We start from the raw sequence: 20,166 nt of genomic DNA on the forward strand, positions 1-20,166 counted from the left end.
AGCTTGGCTCGCTTAGTCTTCCACAGCGAAGGCTGGAAGAGGGAAGACTGCTCCCTACATACATCAGGGAGGGAAACACCCCAGAGGGAAGATGTGACGGTCCCTGCACCATGCTGGCTATAGACTGGCTAGGAACAAATTTAGGCTGGAGATTAGATGGTTTCTAATGGGGGCAAGAAACTGTGTTTTTAAGATGTAACTTGATCAGTTTATGAAAGGGAACATAGGACGGGGGTGCCCGCAGGGGTGACCCAGGGGGCTCCCTCCAGCCTTCACTGCCCAATATTCCTGTAGCCCCTCATTGCTGGTTGGGTATCAGCCATGCCAGTCACTTTGGGGGAGGTTAAAATGCAGGATGGCAGGGGCAATGTGTGGGGGTATCGCTCCCGGCAAATCAACAGGTCTCTCACGCCGAGTCCTGCTCCAAGCTGGCCATTAACATGCTCCAACAGCACGTGGTTAGACGGCCCTTCTAAACCGGACTTCAGATGGGGCCTCATCTCTAGCGACTCAACGAACAGCTAAACGCTCATTTCCCTTTCTTTGTGCCACTCTTCACCCCGTGCTCCCTGGCAGCGAGGTTGAGTCCGAAGGCTGCAGACACTTCTAGCCCAATGCTGGAAAGAAGCCATGCTCATCTGCTCTCAAGACAGCCCCTTGTTTTGGCAAGGTCAGCCAGGCCCCCGCTGCTTGGGGCGCCAGGCAGCAGGAGACGCCGTCGGACTAGTTCATCAGAGCTGGAGGGTGCCGCACCTCTCCCTGACATGCCTCCTAGTCTGTACCCCATCCCGCTCTTGCTGTCCTTTGCCTCGGAGCGTAAGGGAAGACTCCCTCCCGGGAGAGAGGATCCCACCATAAACCCGCCGCAGGCACAAGGTGGTTACATGCACGGTGTCTCTTCCAGCCCGTCGGCAAAGAGGATGAGAACGGGCCCCTGCTTCCTGCGGCAGGCATCGGGGCTTTCTCTCAAGCGGGAGAGGTCTGCGCTTGGGCAGCGCCAGAACCGGCTCAGACGGTGGGAAGGGCTTTGCAGTGAGTGTTACGTAACGGCACGGGTCAACTTGACCGCCGCGACACGGCGGCTTGGGAAGGCAAGTGCTTACAGAAAATCGGTGCTGTGCAGATCTCTTGGGCTCTAGTCCCAGGCATTTGGGTGAGCATTAAGGGCCTTGTGAGGACCTCCTGAAGAGTGCTGCCTACCCAGAGCATCTCAGACTTTCAGATGAGGGCGTTCAGAGCCCCTCTGCTGCTTGCGGGGCGAGGCTCAATGGCTTGACTGTCCTGTCTAAAGGCTAGAAGCTATGAATGTGGGTCTGGGCTCCTAATATTTGAAAATGGAAATAAAGAGCGCCCTGTATCGGGCCTTTCAGTTCAGCCGCTAAAATAGGAACTGCTGGGACTTGGCAAACTCAGCTCCTTAATGATACAAGATCAGCTCAGCCTTGCAGTTGCCTTGCCTATAAATAGATAAATGAGATTCCTCCTATCCCAGTGAGTAATTCTGACATCCTCCCTTTGCCTTGCACCGAGCTGAGTCACAGGCATGCTGCACTCCAGTCGCTGCATTGCTTACATGGTCTCAAAGGAAACTTTAACACATCCAATGAATCATTGGGGATGGGATCATGTTTAAAGTTATTCCATTGGCATTTCCCTTCCATTGTAGCACGTCTGCCAACACCTAAAACTTCAGCTAATCTGGACTCAAAAATGCATGGAGGAAATTGCATGTTGACATATACAGCTACCAATAAAAATAATAAAAAAAGTCCTTTTCAACCCCGCTTCAATAAACAAGTGACCTTTAGAGAATTCCTTTACCACTTCAGACCTGCTAATTTTGTCAGACTGCTTCCTTGTTTTGTAGTTGCTTATTTAAAGAATGCAAAGTTAAAAATGCTTCAATATTCAGCTTTTCGCCCCCTAATTTAATCGACTCCAGGGTGCGTGCCAAGATGCTATTTGCACAGAGGTGAAGCGACCAGCCCTTTGCACGCTGTCTCACAGAGGCGCACACAGTCCTCTCCCTACCGCGATAAAAATAAAACGCCTGCAAAGCGGAGACAAAACCGTAACAGTGGTAAGTACAGCAAACAGGGCATTAATAGACAGCCCGTGGCAGGTCACACTGCAGCAAACGGTGCTGATAGGAAGCATTGTCGGTCGTTACCTCCCTTCTCCCGAACGTCAGAGCGCAGTCCGACGGGTCCACAGACAGCTCGGCGTTTGAAATCAAAAGTCCTTCTGTCTGCCAGAAAACATCTGGAAGAATGGAAAATTCTCCAGCAGAATTTGGGAGCTGTGAAACAAATAAAAACATTTCTCCGTTGGTTTTCTGGCTTGCGGTACCCTGGATTGTAATGATTTAGGACATTTCTCTCATTATTACCAGATCTGCAATTGCAGTGAGCTCAAACTGCTAGGTTTTTTGCCGTTTTCTTGTTGTGGGCTTAGCATTCCCGACACTGAACTGTGCTCCGCTGCGGAGCCATTTGAAATACATTTTAGTCTTCCCTTAAAACGGTATTTCTCTAATGCTCCTCATACCAGCTGAGCCTGCAGCCTGAGCAGTATCGGTTTACGGCGGTAACAAATTCTTGCAAAAAATATGGCCCCGTCTGAACACGTCAGCTAGTTTATCAGCTTAATTGCTTCTGTTTGCCAACACTACTGTAACAGCACAATGGCACATGCAAAGCCACAGCTTTTGCACTGTAATTAGAACAGGACACAACTCTGGTACCTGATGACAAATGCTCACTTTTTATTTTTTTTAATGGCAGACTTTATTTAATAGTAGAAAGCTTCTGCCCTACTTCTGCAGCATGTCACCCCCTAAGAAACCTCCAAACCCCCTTCTCGGTTGTGCCCTTTTCCGTTCTGATTTTTCTCATTACTGACGAAACACAAAACAAAGTGTTTACGGTTTGCTTGGCACCTGTCACGGACGTCTTTAATGGTCATATCAGTGGCGTCAGCAGGGTGCCAGGAACGGGCTCTGCTCCTTAATGTGTGCTACTTTGCTTCTCGGTTAGCTTTCCTTCCTGCAGCAGAGAAAGACATTTGGTCAAGCAGCAAAAATGTGCAGGAACACACTAGTGGCTTGACAGCAAAGCGGTGACTCTGAAACCTTCGGCTTGGCAGAGCCACGAGGGTAGCAGGCAGCGTTTTCACAACGGGTTTGCAGCCCCTCCCTGTCCTCCCTCTGCAAGTTTTGTTTTGGCCAAACTTCCCCGAGGAGCTCAATTGCTGGCACTTCTGCAGCACCCTGCAGCCATTTATTACCGGGCTCTGTAGAAACCCGGATCACGTGCACTGGAGAGCTCCCACGTGTTAGGCAAGCCTTGCCATCTCCATTTCGTCTGTCTTCAGATTTTATATAGCCGGGAAGCCAAAGTGCAGAGGGGTGAAGTGATTTACCAGCTGTCCCCCAGTGACTCGAGGGCAGAGCTTAGAGCAGGACCTGGATCTGGTGTTGAATCACTAGACCGTGCAGCCTCTCGAGTATTATCCATGGTGTAGCGCCGGGTCCCCCCAGGAACACGAGGCTGCGTCCTCGCTGAGACCCTCGCTCCAGCTCAGATGCTGCCGCTTAAGCACGTGGGAGAAGCGGCACGGCCTCCGAGCCACCTCTCCAAGTCCACGTGCAGCCCCTGGAATAATTAGAGGGGCCTGAGCAGCTCGTGAAAGGGACCGCTTGGCTCGTGCATCAGAGCTGGAGGGTGCAACACCTCCCTGATATGCCGCCTAGTGCTGGGGGTGGCGAGGGCCATGGGCCCACTCTGCCAGCCCACAGATGCCCGAATGCCCGGGTTAGTTCCCCCTGTCTGGTTAAACCACCTCCAAGGTACTTTCATGCTATACCAGCCACTGGGAAGGGACCACGCAGAGCCAAGGCCCGGGCCTCTATGTCCGACCCACTTATCTTCACCTCTGATGTTAGCCAGGGGCAGGCCAAACGTTCCTCCTAAGCACACCCGCACACCAGGATCCGCTTGTACATAGTGGGGGTAGGGTTTAGGAAGCTGCACAGACAAGCTGGAGAGGAGCAAATGCAGAGCAGCAGAGACATGGGGAGCGATGCGTTTGCATGGAGCCATTCTGGTTCAGGATTCAGAGCACTGTTTAGCAGCTCGCAGCACCATCCCTATCCTCTGCTGCTGGTGTCCTGCCCCACGACGGCCAAGGACGTAGCGTACCACGTGCAGCAACAGCGGCCTTTGCCTTGCATTTGCTGCGCTGCCGGACCGCGCTCTCTTACTTCGTTCCAGCGTGCATGGGAAATGTTGCGATAACTGCACAATAAAACAGAAAGCAAAATGGGATACAGTACCTCGGCACATGCCCACAGGCTTCCCGCACACCGATGTGCTGGATGCTTTTTGGCCCCCAGCCTACAGGCATGCATGCATCTCAGTATTCGTGTCACCATAGCCAGTTACAATATGCACCGCTATTTATCTTGGCAGCAAAGACGGTGTCATGCGTGCAACACAAAGCTGCTGCTCCGTGACAAACGGGAAGCAAACCTGGAGTCCAGTTTGTGCACTTCCAAGTACTTACGGCATTATTACTTGAGAACTGGGATCGTCCGACTGTTTCAGTTTTGTCCAGGGGAAACCACGGGGGTGGGGGCCGCGCGCCCCTTACCGTAAAAAGAACTGCGCGATTAAAAGAGAAGGGCCCCAAGGACCAGGAGTGGTTTGTGGTGCGCTCAGTGCCTCACGAGAGCTGGTCCTCCCTGAAGAGGCAGTCGGATAGATTTGGGTTCATCCGACGTTTGCCGAAGAAACTGCATTTGTGAGAGCTGGGAGACGCGGTGGGCTGGTTTTTTGGTCGAAGGGCGACCAAGTCACGAGCCCTCGTGCTGCTCGGTTACTCCAGCGATGCATGGAAACGGTAAGTCGCGCGGCCTGCGTTCCCCAGCCCAGCTCTTAACCCAGGGTAACCGAGGCACTGCAGCAGTCGAGGCCTTACACTAGCCCCAGGACTCAAGCCAGTGAATGCATCCACAGCAGATCTGAACTGAAAGCTTGGCTGGGTAACTCAGCCATTGTTGCAGAAAGTTTCTGCTCCTTTCACGGCCAAGACGGCAAGGGCCAGGCAGCCCTGTTCGACGAAAGGCTGTTCGGGCTTCGTCCGGCGCGGTCAGGGCCAGCAGGAAAGGGGCTGGTCGGCACCGTCTGCTTGTTGGGACACAGGGCAGGGAGGAAGGGTTCGCGGCTGGGGGCGCCTGGGGCCGTGCTGCCGGGGAAGCGAGTAGGGAGGCTCTGGCCCGCAGCCCCTGGGTCAGGGTTGCTGGATTTACATTGCCCTGTTTTACTGGGCAGAGCAAGCCTACCCATGGTGAATACCTGCTTCCACCCTGTTCATACCCCGTGCCTTGGCAGCCTGCAGCCATGGGATAGCATCGTGGGCCGCAAGGAAGCCACACCAGGCAGGACTCGGGGTCAGTACGCCAAAGGCTCGATCCTGCCAAGTACCATGTACGTGCCCCAGTGCCCAGGGAGGGTCTTCTGGAGCAGACGGCTGTCGTGGTCAGATGGCCCCAGTCCCGCTCATGCCCAGCGGCGCGGGTAGGCAGCTGGGGCATTTCCAAAAGCACTTAGGCAACTAATGCTCCTGGACGAGAGTTAAGTGCTCTTGGGGCTTTTGAAACTCCTCCTAATAATGCTTACCTCTTAAGTGGCATCTTTTATCCTTTCATAAAGGACCTCAACAACATAATCTTCATTTTACAGATGGGGAAACTGCTGTATGCAGAGACAAAACTGATGTGCAGCGCTGTTACGTGTGGCCCAAACCTTAGTGCAGGTCCTTGGCTACTCAACGCTGTGGTTCAGTGTTTCCCTTCCTGTAGGAAAGGGAGCACAAGTAATTCTTGCCTAATTACAAGGATTAACCCTTTAACATTTGCACAGCTCCTCGGGAACCTGGCAGGCAGGCACAATCCTTGCTTGAAGCATGTAATGCTGCAGGCAAAAAATTAACTGAGTGTATCAGATGTATTTTGTAGACAACAAAATGGAGAAATCCCCTTAATTTTCACTTTAAAAAAACCACAAAGCTGAGCTCAAGGAACAGATTAAGAGAAATAACATTTCTTTTTTTCTTCCCCCCAGAGATGCGGGTTGGCTGTTGACGCCTGCGCTGCTGAAGGCCTCCACTTGCTCGGATTCTCCTGCTATCGCGGTACAGGCGGCGCACGCAGGTGCAATCGCTGCTCTCCTCGCCCCTGCCGGCCAGTGAGTCTCAGCACCTGCCTCTACGACCAGCAATGCTGGAGACCTGCATCCCCCTCCTTGCAGTCTTCATACGGCGATGTCCTGCCGTCAGAGGGACCGTCCATGCGTGTGCAGGGGGCCGGGCAAGGAGGGGTTGAGCAGGTTTGAAAAATGGGCAGCCTCACTGCGAGGGCCGTCTGCAGCCTCCAGCGCTCACACGCCGAGGGACACAATGACAAACATTCAGAGGCAAATTTATGGCCATAATCTTGGCTGTGATTCACTGCTGTGGGCTGCACTGCACACCCTGCAATGCCATCTCCCATCTTTTATTTTGAATATTCAGGACACGTGGCATAGTTTGCTTTTGTTAAAAGCAGCTCTCGGCCTCCGTGACAGCAACCTCACCTGGAATTTACTTCGGTCTACTCTTCAGACGGGGAAAACGTGGGCAGCCGCAATGGAAGCAGCATGGGATTTCTCTGAGGAAAGCAACGTTAACCGTAGTTTTTCCAACAGGGACTTGGGGTTGTCAACTTAGAGAAGCAGGACCTCATTTTTCAGACAGTGCCATTTGAAAACCGGGTCAAACAGGGCATCCCAAAATAGAAGCCCCCCAAAATCACTCAGTGTGCTCGAAGCTCCAGGCCTAAACATCTGTCTGTTCATAAGTGGCTTTTTTTCCCTTCCAGCTATCAGGAGCAAACTCCTGTGATAACCCAAACCTTGCCCCTCTGTATCTGAATGCTGTCTGCTCTGCTCCACTGGGCTAGACGGTTACTTGCATGACTGGGACTTCTTTCTGGGGGCAAGCTGAAGACGTGCCGAAACTAATAAAGTTAAGTTCTCCTTAACAGCCATATTTCCTCCATCAAGAGTTTCTGCAGCCAGCCAAAGACTGCCATTGAAAAGACCCGCAGCTCTGGCTGCAAAAAGTGGGCATTTCCTAACCCCAGCACCATTCAGATCACGCGGCTCGTGTACAAGGTCCGTTTGCTTGGACGCACCACGTTCAAATACTAGGAAAGGGATCGGGGTACTGGCGGCAGCTGGGACCATCACGGAGCCGGCTGGAAAGTGCCCCGCCGGCACGGAGATGGCACCAGCGCGCTCGAAGCACATGCTGATGGGGGCTTGGGCTGGAAATGCGTTCTTGCTGCTCTTTCAGTAGGCATCTCCCCATGCAAGCTTTGTTCCCATGGGCAAGCTAGTCTAGTTGTGGCCTGTTTGCTCCTGGCTTATGCAATGATTGCCATGAGCTGAGTGCTTTCCCCGTGCGCTCAAAGACACATGACTACTACCCCGGGCTTGTTAGCTCTTATGCAGTCCCTAAGGGGAGAAGACTGTTCTATGTGAAAGCTGCTCGATTTAAATGAGAGAAACAAGGTGCCACCTTTTGCCCTGCCCCTTGGAGCAGGTGGGGGGGGTGAAGTCCTGCAGTCTGAGACTTGCCCTGACAGCACGCCACGTCCAGCCCAGCGTCACTTGCCAACATTTTCAAATGGGCGCAACCACTGGATTTGGCATGAAAACTTCTAAAAAGGCTTAATTTTTTTCAGGAAGGGCCAAGCATACCTCAGGACATGCGGTGCTTTAAGTGGGGCACTGAACGATGGAGCTTTCCCAGAGTGCAGATTACTTAATTACTTAGGCCAGGATCCTCGAAGAGGGCTCCAGCATCCTTTCCACACAAGGTGCCGGCGCACATGGTGGCCAAGCCGGGAGCCCAGCCCTGCTGAGTGCCGCCAGCTCATCGCTCAGGCAGGTTTGCTATGAATCCAGATTGCCTTTCCTTACCACGGAGCAAGGACTTGCAGAGGCAGGACTGGAGCCCTGTGACTTATGCTGCTGGCATGACTGTCTGAGCGTGGAGGGCCAGGGTAGTCTTTAGTCTGCCCTGGCTGCATTCCCTGCCTATGCGAGGTGCCTCGCTCGGTCTGCGACTGCTTGCACAGGGCGCAGACACCCGACTAGGTGCCCTTTCCTACAGCGCACAAAGGCGCGACAAGGGCAGGGGCTGAAGTCGGCCGTAAGATAAAAGGCCCAAGATGCAAATGTTTAACTGTGAGCAAACTCCCGCAGCGCTGCGATTGCTACAGGCTGTTACTGAGAACAGGTGGGCTCCATCACTGCTGCCAGAAGGGAGGACATCTGTGCAAGCTCAGTGATGCACTGGCGGAGCACTTGCTTGTATTAGGATGGAGAAGTGTGAGAAATACTGATGCGTGTTGCTTACGGGGGGGAGGGAGCAGATCCTCAACCACCTCAGTTGCATGAGAGTCTTATTCACACTCAGACAGCTTCCAGGACTTCGGGGATGGGCTGTCGTCTTGTAGCCGCTTCCAGTGGCGCGTTGCAGATTGCGGTTTGCTACACAGCACTTTCTTTTTCTTTTTTTTTGGGTGGTTTCTTCTACTGATGAGACACCTTGTAGTTCCAGGGTGCATTTCTACTGGGGGGGCTGACAGTCCAGCGGGTTGCATCAGGTGCGGTATGTGCCCGACACGCCTGCCTGCGCGAGCAGAGCATCCCGATCCAGCCAGGTTTTGCAGCCTTGGAGGGATGTGCAGCACACACCCTGCCCTGCACCCCAGTCGATTTCCATCCCTCCGCAGCCAGGAGCAGGCGCGTCTCGGGGAAGCGGCGCAAGGAAGGGCGCTCTGCGGCAGCCTTCTGCCAGGGCTGTCGACTCGTTTGAGGAGGTCGGGGCTTCTTGGAGGCTGTGGTGGGGGACCGTGGATCTCATGCACCCTCACAAGGGCTTACAAGGCCGGCACGCTGTGACATCGGTGCACGCTAACATGTGCCCTGGGAATATTAAAGCAAGCCCCATACCTTTACACCCAGACAGAAGTGAAAACTGGGCTGTGAGCTCAAGCAGGGTCTCGAACCTGAGAGAGGAATCCCTGTACCAAGACGGAGGCCAGCAGGTTGCCGACACTTTGTGCCCGGGGGTTTGTCTCCTCCTGTTCACAAGTCTCAGGACACCAAAGCGGTGTTTGAAACGGGCCCAAGCCAGGCTGGGGAGACCATCCATGAGCCGGCTCCCTCCTCCAGTTCATCTGTCATCCAAGGACTGGGGTCTTTAAGAGGAGGCTTGATGCCTACCTAGCTGGGATCATTTGAGCCCAGTTTTTTCTCCTGCCCTGGCGGGGGGTCGGACTTGAAGATCTGTAAGGTCCCTTCTGACCCGACTTCTCCGATTCTATGATTATCTCATGTAAAATGCATGTGGCAGGAAAGTCCCTGGAGACCCCAGCTCTGTCCCTTCCCCCTGCCCGCAGGCTGTCCTTGCTCCAGAGCTCGCTCCCACTTGGCCATGCTTCCTTTGGCCCCAGGACTCCTGTGGAGCTGGGCTGCTGCAGCCGGGAATGCAAGGGCCGGAGGGGAGCAGACAGCACGGGACCCTACTGCTGCGGCCCGGCTGCGGGATGGCGTGGCCACCAGTGCTAGGCCCTCTGCTCAGGGTTACAGTGTGGCTTTTATCTAGCGGGTGTGCAAGTTTCCATTACACGTCACAGCTTCAGGCCCTGGGTCTAGGACACCCTCCTATGCCCTGGCCAAGGGGCTACTACCTCTCACTTGCTTATGCACCTTCTGTTCCTGGCCTTCTGCCCACGTAGCCCTGGGTCCTACCCCACAGGGCCAGAGCACCCCACTGCAGTCCAACATGGCTAGTCCAGTCTGCCCTAATCCAGCCTTTCCCTATGGCCATCCACGGAGGTGTTTTTTCTGCATCTTGGGCCTAGCCCGAGAGCTCATCCCAGTGCCGGCATGAGGCTCCGTGTCCCAGAGTGCGCAGTGCAAGGCCCTGACTGTCACGTCTAGGGACTGGCCTGGGTCTCCAAGCTCCACTGCTTCAGCTGGAGGGGCTGAAGCTGAGTTTTAGTCCACTCCTAGGGCTGCAGAGGGTAGCTTTGGTAGCAGGAAGGGTTGGCTGCTGGCTGGAGCTCAGGACAAGTTTACAGCGAGCCGAGGGTGAGTGTCTGCACCTGGGCCAAGGAAGGACTAAGTTAGCCTTCGCACCTGTGCCTGGGGTACCCGCGAGACTGGCGGGCCACTGGGATCCTTAGGCTGCTCGGCCGCTCCTGTTGCTTCTCTCTCGGTGCCTCCATCATACTCCAGTCTCTTCACTTTGCCTGCATCTGCTGCGAGCGGAGAATGCAGTCTTTCAAAACTTGTCCGGCGTGGCTCCGTCTTAGCTGTTGTTTCTTGCTTGACTTTTAAATCGGAAAGCCAAATTGCAGAGAGTATTGATCTGAACGGTGCCGTCCATTAGTTGGTACATTAAAGCAGGAAAGGCAGGCGCTAGCTACTAGCGTGTGGGATAGAGGTTGGTTGGGGAATGTTTGATTTTTTTTTTTCCCCACATTCACTTCATTTTATACTTGCATCATCGAGCACGACTGACCAATCACGTTCTCCGAGTCACAGCAGTAATGGGACGGCAGGAAAGAAGTCCCCCTGCCTGGTTTAACCCCCCCACCCAGAGGGCTGCGTGCCCGTCTCTCGGTCTCAGGTACCGGAGGCCGAGTGAGGAGCTTACTGCTAGAGAGGATTCATAGCCCTATCCTCTCTCCTGCATTTAAAGACTGACATCAGCCCATTCCCACAGGCTCCAGCCTCTTTGGGCTCACAATGGCTAGAGGTCAAAGCTCGCCCGGCCTGTCCCAGAGAGCACCCTGACCACCCCTGGGTTGAAGGAGCAGGGGTGGGAGCGGTGTGGCCCCCAAACCGGGGTGAGGGGCAGGGAACAAGCACCAGGCCAGCACCTGCTGTGACAAACAGGAGTGGGGAAGGTCGGGGGCCAGGGCCAGAAGACGAGCTGTCCCGCAGGAGCTCAAGACAAAAATCAAACATCCCCAACCAACCTCTTCCCCACACGCTAGTAGCTAGCGCCTGCCTTTCCTGCTTTAATGTGCCAACTAACGGACCGCGCCGTTTAGATCAATACTCTCTGCAATTTGGCTTTCCGATTAAAAGTCAAGCAAGAAACAACAGCTAAGACGGAGCCACGCCGAACAAGTTTTGAAAGACTGCATTCTCCGCTCGCAGCAGATACAGGCAAGGTTAATAGGCTCCGGAGTATGATGGATACATTTAGAAACAAGGACAAAAGCTTATTTTCTCACGCAGAAATCTCCAACTGTGGTTTTTGGGTATGCTCCAAGTTTCAGCTGCTTGGCAAGGAGCTTGACGTTCCCTACACAAGATCCAGGGCATTTATGTCCAGGGATGTCTCTTCGCTAGGCTGTCCATCTCCTGATGCTTTCCCCAGAATAAGGCACTGCTGCGCAGGACATCTTTGACATTTCGGATACAATGGTACAACCCAGCAAACTCAGGTTTTGCTTTGGAAAGCCTTGTGTCAAGTGGCTGGATGGCAGGTTTCAAAACGCAAGAGAAAAAATGATTTTCTGGATTAGTTGAATTTCACTTTGACTTTGGAATCAAATTATTATTATTATTTTTTGGTTTGCACTCTATGGCGGTTTTCTTGCGAGCTTTGATTTCCAGCTCCTCAGCCAGTTCCTGAGCTTCCAGCGGGAATCACGTGAATCCCTTATCGGAAGAACAGTTTGCAAAGCAATTCTCCGAGGCTTTTACTGGCCCCGGTGACTTCAATTAAATCTCTCTCGTGCCAAAGAACCACGATCCCGGGAACCGAGAGCTGCAAATGTTCGAACCCAGCGCTTTGCATTACTTGCAGTTTGCTCCCCTTTATATACGAATCCTTGACAATTGAAACGAAAAGTGCAGCCAATTTTGGAAATGCAGTACTGAAATAGGCAGGCTGGAACAATTTGGCTTTCCCATCTCATTTCCTTTCAGACTTTTGGGAGCTCATGTGCGGATACATTATGTCCCAGCGCTGTGATGAGGAAACACTTGAAACCCGTGGTATTTCTCAGCATGGTTTGGCAAAACGAGTCATGGCATTACCGAGTCTGAGCTTCGAACGACGTGCCCTGCGTTGGGCAAATCACGCCGCTTGTTAAGGTCCTCAAGTCTCCTCTCAACTGCTCTGTACTTACCTTTCACACTTGTCCCGTTGTCCTCAGCTCGGCCTCTCAATCAATGAAATGCCATTTTGCCTGTTCTCCAGCAGCTCCCGTCTCTCTAGCACCATTTGGATATTGTATTCCCAAATGCAGCAACATGTCCCTTGACTGCTGCCTTCTCAAGCAAAGCTCACTGCTTCTCTACAACCGGTATCAGACTTTCGTCACCCGTTTGGGGGTTGCCAGTGTCTAGCTGCAGTCACGTATAACACCCCATGGATTCCAAGGGAGCGATTTACTTCTGGATCATGTTCCCAAGAACTAAAACAAGTTCATTTTCGAACATTTTTGCCCAACCATGAATTTTCCTAGAGAGAATTCACCTGAGCGGTTCTGCCATCACCGGGCTGGATTTCCCCAGGATCTCCATGGACTCCAAACGTCTCCCGCTGTGGCAACAATAGAGTTCGTGTGTTGAACTGTGCAGAGAAAAAGTCTCTTCTTCCGTTCTGTGTAACCTAGTCAAATGAAAAAGCCTTTCCAAAGCAGCTCGCCAGTGCTGTAGCATAGACTTCATTTAGTACTAGCTTTTTTTTCTGCTCTATAGAACAAAATCTCTGGAGTTGTTAACTTGCGACAGAAGCAAACAACATCAGTGGAAGTGGCATGGAGAAACCTGTCTCACTTCGCACAGTCTCGACTTGAAATCTGTCACAAAGACTGAAAGCTGACATTTTCTTTCATTCTTATTTAGAGGCAAATCCTTACAACGGCCTGGCCTAGCATTCACAGCCTGTCACTGATCGTGAGACATGCGACAATCTTGCAGGACATCAGTCCTTCTGCAGGCTCTCCATATTCCCTGAATAACTGTGTGACGGCATCAAGTTTTTGTTGGGTAGAGACTTGGATGTATCTACCAACGAAGCAGTCCCACTGGTGACGTTTTCTTCATATCACTCCCTTTCCAGCTGAAGAAAACCCTCCTTGTGAAGAAGTCCGTCTTCAGAAGTAGGATTACAGCTACCCCTCGCTTAACGTCGTAGTTACGTCCTTGAAAAAAGCGACTTCGATGTTAAGCAAATCCAGTCCCGTCACAGTAGTTACCTACTAGCAGGCGGCGGCCAAACAATGGTATCACCGGGCATTGCGCGACTTTGAACGAGTACGTTCTCCGATAGACCAGCGACATAATAACGAAACGACATTAACTGAAGCGACGCCAAGCAAAGAGTACCTGTACAGTATTTTGGGCGGAAGGAGGTTCGTGACTAGAAGAGTCTTATCCATCCGTTAGAAATACGACGGCTGATTCCCAAAATCTAAGAAGGGCTTTAGACGATTTCACCTCTTCGGCGATACTCAGCTCTGGGAGAGACGACTCTGCTCTGGGAGAGAAGTTCAATCCGGACGGTCGATTCACTCGCTCGCCGGAGGCCACTACCGTCCAGTTACATTTTCACACACGTATACACACGCATACAAGCAATTGCAGGCATTTCTGCACAACCAAGTACAAACCGACTCCTCCAAAACAGAAAGGGCTGGCTGCCTGTCGTCTGCTCTCTCCTGACAGCAAGGCCCGCTGGTTCGCCAATTTGAACAGAAAACAGCTATTGCTGACATCCAAAGCGTTGCATATTTGTCAAGTTACTCTCCCACACCTCATCTTTTGTGGCCTCTCGCATCTCTCTGGGGTTGGCAGCAGTCCACTTTTTCAACCTTTAAGGACAGCCCAAAGCGAGGGTAATTAGGCACTGCAACAGACTGCAGAGGTCTTTACGCTGGCATCTTTCTGAAAGACGTGACCTGGTCCCGGCACCAACTGCAGGGGTTGATACAAGAATCGCTGGTGCGGTCAGTGGCTTTTCTTAGGCAGACGCTTGGATTACGTGATCCGAGGGGTCTCTTTCAGCTTCAGATCCAGGAGCAGGATGCTTTCGTGCGGGCCAGGGGAGGCTGGAGACGCTCAATCTGATCTGACTAGGAAAAGTAACAGAGAGAGAAGTACAAATGTGTACTTTGGGATTCAAAAAGCTAAAAAGCAAGTGATAAAAATGGCAACAGGAACAAAAAAAAGTGTTTCTGACCACAGCAAGCCTTTCCTGTTTTCATCACTAAAAATACCCCACGCTAGTGGCTCAGCTCTCGGTGAGGTAATGCTCTCTGGCTTTATCTTTGTTTTGACTCCAGTATCTCACATGCTGAGCAATAACATCCACAGGTGCAGCCAAGGAAAACAGAGAGCCCCTTCCTCCTTGCTTCGGTATTGCAAAGCCATGTCGGGCCGTTAAACGAAGCCCTCGGTTTTCTGTCGTTTGCTTGTTACAAAAGAGACTCGGCAGAGCCCGGGCCCAGGGAGTCCTCCGACTCCGCGTCTGCAAGAAACCGGAGGCGTCCAAGCAGGACGCACCGAAACCATCGGCTCGAGAGCCACAACCCCCGAGGTCAGGCAGAGGAAGGTGCTCAGCTAGGACTCAAACTCTGGGTTCAAGTCTTAGCTCTGGTTCCCTCTCTGGGGTCGGGGCGGGGAGTGAAGTCTCGTGCCTCAGCTACCAGTCTGTGAAATGGGAATAGCTGTGCTTCCTACCTTTTCTCTACCTTCTCTTTTTGCATGGCAAACCCTTTGGAGCACAGATTGCCTTTTTTTAAGGCTTAGCGACACGTGCAACTGCCTGGTCTGGCCAGCCTAGAATAACTGCGCTGCTGGGGCTCTTCTGAAATAATGCTCCTTGTGGACGCACCGGTCCTGGAAGTCGCCGTGCTACGCTTTCCGTCCACCTTGCCGCAGAACAACTTTTGCCGTGCAGACAAACGCTTGCTGTACGGAGGTGAAGCGCCTTTCAGGGACTCCAGCTTGGCTGAGCGGTTTGAGGCACTGCTGTAGCATGAATAATTCGGACAGAAGGAAAGGTCTAAGCTGAGTTGGTAAGAAAAGCTCACGCTAAAACGAGCTCCTATATTGACACTTAGGATTACCGGTGTTTTTGCCCTGAAGAAAGGAGTGAGGGGCAATTCTGGGCCAATAAATCTCGCTTCAGAACCAGGGCAACCGATCAAAGTAAATACAAAAACTCCTCGTTGGATGTATGGTAGAGACAAGCCAACAGGGTGGATGCAGAGGAAAACTGGGCACCTGTAGTCTATTAGAAAAATCCTAGGAGAGTGAGTTGACAAGTGGTTCAAGCTCTTGCCAAATCCTTCACAACAGGCTTTTAAAGAAACTAAACAGTCAGTGGGAGAAGGACTGCTACTACGACGGGCTTGAAAAGTATGAGGAGGTGCATGGAAAGGAAAACCGGAGATCATCGTCTGAACCATGAAACACAGTCCGTGCAGTTCCTGATCTCCAAAAAGGAGATTGTATATAGAGAGGCTCTGAGAAGGTCGATGGAAAAGAGCTGAGCCCCAGATGGGTTTTAACTGGGACTGTTTGAAAGGGGACACAGTGGGCATAGAAAAATAGTGAACAGTACAGAAAAGGTAACCACTGACAACGCAAGAACAAAGGTGTAGTGAATGACGCTGAAGGGCAACATGGTTCAAAATGAAGAGGGGCATTTTAAAAAGAAAATTACCTTTTATGTAATGAACTCGTGGAACTCCTGGCTGCAGGATGTCACCACGGCCAAGAGTTTAGCAGGACTCGGAGAAGCAGCAGGTAGTTATATGGGAAATAAGAATGACCAGAGTCAGGTTAAGGCAAGACATACAACGGGATGTAAAGCACCCTGGGCTCGAGGGAAATTCGCTCCTAACTAGCTGGAGGTGGAGGCGGAGGTGGAGATGAACTCATTGTGCTGGTAATCCCAGAATTGCCCACGAGGAGGTTTTATGCCCCTTCCCCTGAATCCTTTGGCGCTGGCTGCCTGCAGAGACAGGATTCTGGATACGGTGGGCCCCTGATCTGCAAGTCTGGTAGGACTACCAATATATTTTTAAATCCTTCTCCTGGGGACAGAATTAAATATTCACTCAAGCTCTCCCGACTACAGAGAAGCATCACAACAACACGGTCAGCGTGGCTGGCATCCGAACGGGAAAGCCCAGGTGAGGTTACTACGCGTATTGCTCACTCGGACATCGTAGCCTTTATTCTCAAACCGGCTACCTTCACACCTGTGACCGGCGCACACTCCCATCAGAAGTGCCTTCCTCTGCTGTTGCTATCTTCATCTCGGGTGACTACCGACTGTCCGGTAGTCTCCAGGCCGGACAGTCAAGAGGTTCATAGCAGCAGGGCCCTGCAGGTCATTAAAGGGGATAGAAGAGGTTAGAGGTCAAGGTAGCAGAGGACACAATCTCTCCTCAGGGCTGGATCACGGGAGGGGTCGGGTTAGCAATGCTGGGAGACAAGCAAAGGAGCCGGTAAATATTCAGGGAACCCCGTCTGCACGGGGTTGGGGACTTCACTGTCACCCCATTTTTTCCAATCCCGGCTCCTTTATGCTTAGACCAAAGCTTCCAGGGGCTTCAGTGGTGCAGGGCGAGTCCTAAAACGCCCTGCTGAAGATCCTGGGACTTGGATCTGGGTTGCCTTGCAAATCTGCATCTAATTTCCAATTAAGTCATCCTCTTCCTCCACAGGTTGCACCTTCAGCTGTTTCCTTTCAGCTCCGTTTGCAGCTGCTGCTCCTCAGGCCCTTTGCTTGGGAGAAAAGGCAGGGGACAGTGACACCTTCACAAAGGTGTTGATTGCTGGTTCCTCCTGGCTAAAGAGTTAAGTGAAGGTTTTAGAGATGAAGCCCCTGAGAAGAGAGCAATGGAAGGAGATCTGCATGTGTGTGAATGCTCACTTGTATAAGATACCAGCATTATTATGTGCTACGAACAGTTTGTGTTTAATGCTAATGCTCTAAAGCTACAGTGCGGCATAGTCGCTTGAAATCCCGTAAAGGCTTCTAAGCATGAGTGTCTGCAGGGCTGGGCTTTGAAATCTGCCAGCAAACTGGGTGTGCAGGAATATTTTAATTAAGAAAAAGCTGTAAACATTTACATGCCAGAATCCCAGCAGGTATTAACCACTGCACCTCTGCTGCCGGCAGATCTGCACCACCTGGGGCTCCGGTCCCTCTGGTACCTGCACACATGCTTTGCCGTATGTCCTGCAAACAAGATTGCTGGTAGTTATAAAAAAATCTTGTGCAGGGATGCGTGTGTGTGTGTGTGTGGGGGGAGGGTACGTGGGTGTGCGTGGGGGTGTGAGTATGTGGGGGTAGGTGTGAATACATTCTTACTCCTTTACACCGTCTGTTTGCTTTTGGCATTTCACTCCAGTGAATCAGCCGAGAGGATAAAATAGCTCAGTTTCAGTTTTGTTTCCTCCGTACAATATTAGCGTTGCTTGGGATCGGAGCATAAAGGAGACACTGTCCATCAGAGACCTCATGACAGCTGTTCCTTTCCCGATTTGCTTTTGCGGGGGGAAAGAAAAGCAGCCCTGGCCCCTACAAACAAGTTACCGGTTTGCAAACATCCCTCCAACACGACAAGCCCTCCGGTTGCGCAGAGCTGATACTTACCCCCCCCGGGCTTCCTGGCACTGCAGGTTAGTTGAACATTGCAAGAACAATAAGGATTTTTAGGGGCATTATGACTGGGTTAGTAAAACACAGCTGCCCCTGAAAGTCCCTCATTTTTCTTGCTGCCACTCAGTCCCCTGCAAAGAAAACAGTGGAGAGCCGTACCTTGCTTTGCCATGTCACGCCGCGTCACACTGACACAGGAAAGCTTCAGCAGGCTTCCCAGCGCTAGCCCCGGGCGCAGCCCAGCCTGAGGTGCTTTGTCATCGTCGGCTTTTCCTCTCAAGCCAAATGCTGCAACGACGTGGCTGTGGATTATGGTGCAATAACTCACAGGCGTTCATCACTAGGCAGAAACGCCACCCAGCCATCCTTGCAGCTCCTAGCCAGTTCAGTTACCCGACGAGGTGCAAAAAAAAAAAAAAAATCAGACAAGTGGGATCCTGCATTCATGCACAAGGGACAGGGCAAGCGAGGGCTACCGCCAGACTGGTTGGAAGAAAGGGCTTAGCCCAGCGCAGAAACCAGGCCGCAGGCCGGCGCTGTACACGTTACTGCAGCATTTGTGCTACGACTGGAAGATAAACTGCTGTCCGCTAACAGACGGTCCCAATGCTCAGCGGGGAGTCGCGCAGGGCTTCTCTACAACATGCTACCTTTTGATTTAGTGGCAGAAGCAACTGGGTTGTGATGTTTTATCACATGCCGGTTACTGAGCTTTGCAGGAGCTCCTGTCACGTGCCGGGCGCTGCACAAAATACAACCAACAGCAGATCGTTTCCCCGAAGAGCTTTCAGATGAAGTGATTTTCACCTGAGCCGAGCGGGAGGGCTCCCAAAGGCCTAGAAATCCCAGCCTAGACCCATGTGTGAGATGAACACCTTGCTCTCCTCCCCATGCCTGTTGCCTTGAAAAAAAAAATGTGCATGTGAGGGAGAGAGGGGGTGGACTTGGCAAGAGTCCTGAGCTGATTTCTAACTCCCCAAATGCCTCCTCTTGCTCCTCTGCATTAAATCTGTCCTCCGGCACCCCCACCCACACACATATCCCCCTCCAATCCTCCCTGCACAGAAGGCAGCTCCCAATACCCCCATTTTTCACATGGGAAATAGGGGCTGAGGAAGTTGCCTAGGGTTGCGCAGGGAGTCAGTGGCAGAGTAGAGGCCTCGAACTCCCACCTCCCAAATTCTGAGCTCGTATCACAACCGCGGACCATCCTTCCTGCCAAATTAAACACCTCCCCCCCCACACACGCATGTCCTGTATACACATACGCTTCCTGCCACGCAAACCCTTCCCCGTTCATGCTTTGGTGACAGGTTGGAAGAACAAATCGCCAGCTCAAACGATCTGTAAAAAAGGAGCTGGGCGAGGGTGACCGCCGCTGCGCTCCGACCTCACGCCGACCAGCTTTTTGGAGGCACGGCACTGGCGTCCGCTTCAAACAGGTGCGTTAACGGTCGTCTCCAAAAACGCAGCAGGCTCAGCTGGCACGCTCAGCGCCCGTCTCCGTACGGGACAGCATCTAGAGCGGGGCTGCTACAGGTCAAACGCCATCCCCAGCAATACAGCTGGCAGAGCAGGGCGCCTGCTTTGCATGCCAGGTAAATAAATGACTGGCTTTTGCATGCACACAAAGACCCCGGTTGAGTATAATATTAGACTAATATCTCCCACAGTCCCTACCGAGTGATGGTGCCCTGCATTAGCAGGCAATGAGAGGACAGAAAGGTCTGCTGGGCCCTCACTGTTAACAGACGCACAACTTCTTTTATTTAGATCGTCTTGCAGAGCCCGAAAGCCTGCTGCCAGCAAAGCCCCCTGCCCTGCCCTAGCAATAGAAACATGTCGCGATTGTGAGCAAAACGCCTTTTGCATCATTTGAAAACGATGGCAGCAGCTTAAAAAAAAAGAAAGGCGTCTCCAGGTTAACGACACCGGGGCCCGAAACGAAGAATAAACCCGTGGCACAGCGAGAGGTGAAGCGTGACTCGTGGAGCAGAAGCCTCATTTTGGGAGGAACGGGAGCAAGCCAGCCGCGAGGACAAGCGTCACCCAGGTGCCGGGACCAAAATTAAAAGAGGAGGTCGCAGCTGTGATTTCCATGGGCCCTTTCTTCTGCACTCACGTGGGCAACCCCTTGTTAATCAGCATCGTCCAGGACGCTCTTAGGCGCCCCGGGCAAAGATAAGGTCCCAACGGTGAGGAACGCAGGCCTGCAGCCTACGCCTCGGGCGAGACGCCCACGGATGGAAAAGACACGGTGACCCCGCTGGCAAACTCCCGCAGCCGCTCCAGTCAACGGGCGGCCCGTCCCCAACTTCGGCGGGGCCGGCACGGTTTAACGTTTACTCCCGCAGTGTCTAGCCCTTTCTGGGGAATCGCGAGGGACGGTCCCTGCCCCTGGGAACGCCCAGC

The 20,166-nt window shown here is 52.5% G+C and overlaps 1 long non-coding RNA gene across 2 annotated transcripts; it reads right to left on the reverse strand.

The window, feature by feature from the left end:
- Window positions 1–11,237: 11,237 nt before the first annotated feature.
- Window positions 11,238–18,180, reverse strand: LOC109314993. 2 transcript variants are annotated; one of them, XR_002102406.1, is made up of 2 exons: window positions 16,346–18,180; window positions 11,238–14,209 (listed from the first exon to the last, which is right to left on the reverse strand). It is a non-coding gene; the product is annotated as an uncharacterized LOC109314993 (long non-coding RNA). The 2 variants fall into 2 exon arrangements; XR_002102405.1 differs by having other exon boundaries at window positions 16,338–18,180.
- Window positions 18,181–20,166: the final 1,986 nt, after the last annotated feature.

This window comes from Crocodylus porosus, unplaced genomic scaffold, assembly GCF_001723895.1.
Source record: "Crocodylus porosus isolate Cpor-Errol unplaced genomic scaffold, CroPor_comp1, whole genome shotgun sequence".
Classification (NCBI taxonomy): domain Eukaryota; kingdom Metazoa; phylum Chordata; order Crocodylia; family Crocodylidae; genus Crocodylus; species Crocodylus porosus.